The sequence below is a fragment of the Neophocaena asiaeorientalis genome, unplaced genomic scaffold (genome assembly GCF_003031525.2).
Source record: "Neophocaena asiaeorientalis asiaeorientalis breed wild unplaced genomic scaffold, Neophocaena_asiaeorientalis_V1.1 scaffold398, whole genome shotgun sequence".
Lineage (NCBI taxonomy): Eukaryota > Metazoa > Chordata > Mammalia > Artiodactyla > Phocoenidae > Neophocaena > Neophocaena asiaeorientalis.
In genome coordinates this window covers 886,278-892,277 of record NW_020173416.1, presented here as the reverse complement: position 1 = coordinate 892,277, position 6,000 = coordinate 886,278, and positions in this window count along the sequence as shown.

The following is a 6,000-nucleotide window of genomic DNA, read 5'->3' as shown; positions in this document are numbered from 1 at the left end:
GTCACATGGAAGGCTGGAGAGAGCGGGCCTGCGTCGTGGAGGAGTGAATCCCTCTCTCTTTTTTGGCATCTTTGAGCTGAGATCCTGTGATTCCAGGAATTCTTCCAGTGGTGAACCCCATAATGCAAGATGTGCCTGTCTGGATGCCGAAAAACATCAGCCGCCATGTCCTCCCTGCCGACCACGTGGACGGTGCAAGTTCACTGAGTCCAAGGAGCTGAGCCTCGGGTCCGCACCAGAGGTGATGTCACCGTGGAAACACGAGCACTCTAGTCCACACCTTTCCAGGTCACTGAGCTGTCTGTGCAGCAGGAAGAAGCATTTCCTGGCCCTGGTCTCCTCTCAGGGGTCCCCAGCTGGGTGTCCTGTTTCTGGGGGGGCAGGGCATCCTGTGGCATCGCTGGAGCCTCCGGAGCCTCTTGGGGGGCGGGCCTGGCAGAGCCCTCGGTGCCGGCTACAGACATCACAGTGTCTACGTAGCTGGGGAGTCAGGCTGCACGTCCCATGTGGGGAGGAAGTGGAGCCTGGGTTCCAGAGAAGACCTCCCTGTGGTCCTGTCACCACCCTCACTCCTCTGCAGCCAATTCTCTAATAAAACCCCTTTCCCAGTGTGTTTGACGCTGCCCCTAAAAACCTTACCCAGCGCCTGCCATCTGCCAGGCCATGCCATCAGTGGGAAGGTCACCACAGGGCAGGCTGGATCTGTCCCTGAGGGGTGCTCTGTGTGGAGGGGGTCAGCGCCTAGTGGCGCCAGGGTGTCTGCCCCCCAGGAGCCCGAGCACCGCAGCACAAAGCCAAGAGGACTGTGCTGGCTTGGCTCCGTCCGCACTGGAGCCCCTCCTGAGGGGGATCGGTGGTCCATCAGCTCTGAATTTAGGGCCTGACCTGAGTACATGGGGTGTGGTCTGTTTGGCCACAGGTCTTGAACTGACCAAAATCATAAAAGACAAAAAACACCTTAGGGAAGTAGGACAGACCGTCCAGATGATTTCGTCCATATGCAGATGGGGAAACTGAGGCACTGGTCAGGCTAGCATTTTCTTCCTCTAGGTTCTAAAGCCCATTTCAGGCACTTCCCTGAGCAAAGCCACCAGGCTCTGGGTGTCCATGGTGTAGGTCATTCCCGTCCCACAGGACATGCGGACATGCTGCCCTGGGGCGCCACCCAGCTCCCGGCCCGTCCTTGACAGCCCACTGGCAAATAACTCAGCCGAATGCAGGCAGATAAGACCCAACCACAAAGCCGTGGGACTGAACGGGGTCCCGCTGTGGGATCAGTGACGACAAAAACCATCAGCTTTGCCGTCAGAGAAATCAAGGCTCCAATCACCAGCCACAGATGCTGGCTACGTTATCTAACCTCTTTGAACCTCATCATTTCCGTCAGTGAATGTCCACCTCAATACTTACCACAACTACCCATGCCTATTGTAGTGGATGTTTGACGTTCAGTCACCTTCCTTCTAACCACTGCACTCCAACTTCCCTTGGGGGCCCATCTTCCTTCCTCATCCCTTTCATTTCCGGTGGGGGTCTGAGCTCTGGGGATGCAGCAAGCATGCAACCTGGGCCTGGCCAGTAATGCACCAAATCCCCAGCCACAGTGACTGGTCATGAGTGGGGCTATGATCTATGTTGTTCAAATCATCATAAAATATCTGGGTCTTACACAAGAGCAGTTCTCTGCTTGGCTGGACTCAGGGGCTCTGGGCCTGGGACCTATGGGAGGCGGGTCACCAGATACAGCCTGAACACGAAGCCATCTCAGAAAACAGCAGAACCAAGGAGTGCAGAGAAACCGAGGCTCGTTGCCATCAGGTGAGCCTCTGGATCAAGTGCTGTCTGAGGCCACTCTGAGTCTGGGCTTCTTGGTTATGTAGGCTGGTACATTCCCTGTTAGGCTTAAGCCAGTTTGAGTTGCATTTGGTATCACTTGGAACCAGGAGGTTCCTAACTGATACATCTCTAAGTTTCTCATTTTCTACTCATACCGTCTCAGCGAAGCAGGAATTGCTCACAAGATATTTCCGAGGAGTTTTTGCTGTTGTTGCTGTGGTTCGTGCTGGTATAGAGAACCGGTCGACACACACCTGCTTAAATAAGTAAACATTCCTATCTTGAAGTACTCACTCCTCCGAATCATCCTTCAAAATTTACCACTGTCACCTCTACCTAGAAGCTTTCTTTGAACTCTCCAACCTGCACCCAGTGTTCTGGGTCCTCAGTGTTCTCTCTGCCATCATACTTGTGGATCCTACTTGTATTCTGTCTACTTGTCTATCTCCCGCACAGGAGGAGGAAAAGATCTGGGTATTAATCATTTAGGCATGCAAGGCATGAGCAGGTAGAATGAGGAGTAAGTGACTGATGAATGACACAGTGGATGGGAAAAATTCACATGCATGGACACCAAAATCACACAACTCCACCATCAAATATATAAAGTGCATGTTGCAGAGGGTGTTAGTTGCCTCTCCAATACCCAACTTTCCATTCTGACTCAGGCAGAGAACCCCAAAATGCCTGGATAAGGAAGGAAAGAAGGAAGGAAGGAAGGAAAGAAGGAAGGAAGGGGGGAAGGGAGGGAAGGAAGGGGGGAAGGGAGGGAAGGAAAGAAAGAAAGGAAGGAAGAAAGGAAAACAGAAGGAAGGAAGAAAGAAAGGAAAAATGAAGGAAGGAAGAAAGAAGAAAGAGAAGGAAAGATAAAAACCTACATGTTCCAGCCTCCCTTGCAGAGATGTGGCCTCTAGTTCTGACAGAGATGTAAATAGAAGTTGTTGCGTCAGACCTCTGGGAAGGCCCTTTAAAATCAGGTAGGGAGTTCCTTTTGCCCCTCCCTTTTTTCCCCCTTTCTGCTGTTCTAAGGGCACACGTGATACTGGAGCCCCAGCAGCAAGCTAAGCTCATGAGGTATCTCTGAGGATGGAAGCTGTGAACTAAGAACGGCAGAGCAGAAGGAACCGGGACCTCTGATGATGGAGGACCAGCTATATCAGCTCCAGACTGCCTGCCTCCACATCTTTTTTATATTTAAAGTAAATAAATAAGTAAATAAGCAAGTAAGTAAATAAATAAATATTTTGCATTTAGGTCACCACTATTTTGAATACGCTACTGTATGTAAATGAACCTAATCCTGATGTAATATATCACCAAATTTTTACACTGATACTCATTGACAGTAGGTATTTCTTTTACTCTAATTATAAAAAGAAATTTTAAATCTATGTCCGACATTTGGCATAGTGCCTCTGTGCCAGATATCCTGAAGACACAGATATACAGAAGAGAGGGAGACGTTTTATAATTGATTAAAATACACGTACCAGTTCATCACTTTCCCTGGAAAAAAAAAAGGGGGGGGAACCATTTTACTGATTTTATGGTGTGGAAAATTAGAGACTGTTAATTTTAAAGTTACAGTTAAAGCTTATATTTCCTTATGTTAATTCTAGTCCCTTCTGCCCCATCGACAGCAGGTGGGAAGGCTCGGGTGGTCAGAGTAATTCCTCAACGACTCCCTGCCATGGAGCCTGCGTGGATCAAAAGGCCAAGAGAATGAGGAGACTTTTCTCCTTCAAAATAGCTCCGCGGCCCCTTGAAATGAATGAGCAGCTTCTTTAACAGACTTTTCACCGCCCCCCCCACCCTCCACCCCCGTCCCCGCTCACATTCCCCATGGTTGGTGAGGCAGAAAATTCACAAGAACAAAGCTCTCACCCTAAAAAGATCTTCTTTTCACTTTAGGGTCAATTCCACATTGGAGGCTTCCAGAAGAGTCATCTTTAAATTAAGAAAAGGAAAAAAGGGGGCCCTTGCACAGAAGCCAGGGAAATCACACACACGAAGGTGCCCAGCGCCCGCCCTCCTGCCTCGCACCACACACATACCCTTCGGGGGGGACCCGTAAATAGAGCTCCTCAAGCAGGCTCCCACCACGCAGGGGTGCACCAGGAATCACTGAATCCGGGAGGCCAAAAAATGTGTTCATCTCCCTGCCCGCTGTGAGTCTTGGGCAACTTCTAGGGGCTTCATCTTGTCCTTCTGAAAAATGGGCAAACACCCTGCCTTTCTCATGTAGCAGAACGTCTGGCCCCAAAGATGTGCCATTTGTGAAGGCACTCTGCCTTCTCTCTGCCCCCCAGGACAGGTGGGCTTGTCACTCCAGCCTGAACACGTGATAGCCTCCTGGCACATAATCTACCTGGGATCCCCTTCTCTCCACCAGCCCTTCAGGACGTATCAACATGCACTTGGGTTAATTAAAGTCAACATTCTTTACATTTCACCCCTTATAAAATGTCAGAAAGCCAGACTCCACCTGGAGCTCGGTCTGGCTCAGCCGGGGTGCCAGCGCCACACCCTTGTTCCTAATCTATCAGTCTGGGGACAAGATTCAGCATCTGGGGCTCCCTGGGATCAGCTGCCCCCTCTGAGCTGGGCCGGCCCTCTCCAGGAGTGGTACAGGACGGGGAGGTGTGGCCAAATCCTACTTCGTGCCCCGGGGCCAGGTCAAGGTGATCGAGTTTCTCACTCCAGTCAGAGACCCCATAACCCCTGGCTCCAAGGTAATAAACTCAATCTTGGGGCTTGAGCTGTAACACGGTTCATTTCTGGGCCAAATCCCTGAAGCTGAAAGGTTTATTTTTAAGGACAAGCAGTTTGCTGTTTTCAGCGTTTCTCATCAGAAATAGTGCAGTTCAGCCCGATCTGAGCTGGAAGCATAATTTATCATCTCACGCAGATGGCTGACAAAGGATGGGGAGAGGCTTACGTTCCATTTTAGTTCAGCAAACATTTCCTGAGCTCCTGCATGTGCCAGGCACAGAGCAAGGCGCTGGGGAGGCACAGATGGTAAGGCAGGCTGCTGGCCTTGAGACACTCACAGTCTAGGTGCGAGGCAGACCCCCAACCCCAGCTTTGGCATCAGAGAGTCCTATTGTCTATTGGACGATAGCCATTTACTACTGGGGTCATGCTGGGAAAATTACCTCACCTCTTTCTAGCTAAGGTTTGTCAAATTTGTCGATCTTTACAAAAACACCAACTTCAGGTTCTGTTCATTTCCTCTGTTGTTTTTCTATTTTCTGTTTCACTAATTTCCACTCTAATCTTTCTTATTTCCTTCCTTCTGCTTGCTTTGGGTTTAGTTTACTCTTTTTTTTTTTTATCTTTTCAATGCCTTGAAGTGGATGGTTAGTGTATCTATTTGAGATCTATCTTCCTTTTTAATATAGTCACTCACAGCTATAAATTTCCCTCCAAGCACTGCTTTACCTACATCTCATATGATTTCCTATGCTACGTTTCCTTTTTCATTCATCTCCAAGTATTTTCTAATTTCCCTTTTGATTTCTTCGACTCATTTGTTGTTTAGTATTGTGTTGTTTAATTTCCACATATTTGTTATTTCTTTTATTGACTTCTAATGTTCTCCCATTGTGATTGAAGAATATATACAATTTCCATCTTTTTAAACATACTGAGGCTTGTTTCATGGCCTACTATGTGGTCTATCTTGGAGAATATTCCATGTGCACTTGAGAAGAATGTGTGTTCTTCTGTTGCTGGGTGAAGTGTTGTAGAGATATTTGTTATTTCTAGTCAGTTTATAGTGTTGTTCAAGTGTTCTATTTCCTTGTTCATCTTCTGTCTAGTTGTTCTATCTATTGTTAAAAGTGGGGTATTGAAGTTTCCAACTATTATCGTTAACTATTACCTCCCCTCTTTGAACCTCTGTTTCCTTAGAGGAAAATAATTATTCTTGCCTTGCAGAGGTGTAGAGACAAAAAAAAAAAAATGCAAAGCATGGTGGTACACCTACATGATGGATGTTGCTGCTGTGTCTCAGAATGACTTGACAGAAGAGAGGACAGTGGTCGTGAGGATTTCCTCCAAGAACAGCCAGGTGGTTCTGGGTTAAGCCAGGACAGTCAGTCTGAAAAACACTAATCCTTCTTAAAGAGAAAGGTGAGGCTTGGAGTCTGTCTATTTCAGTGG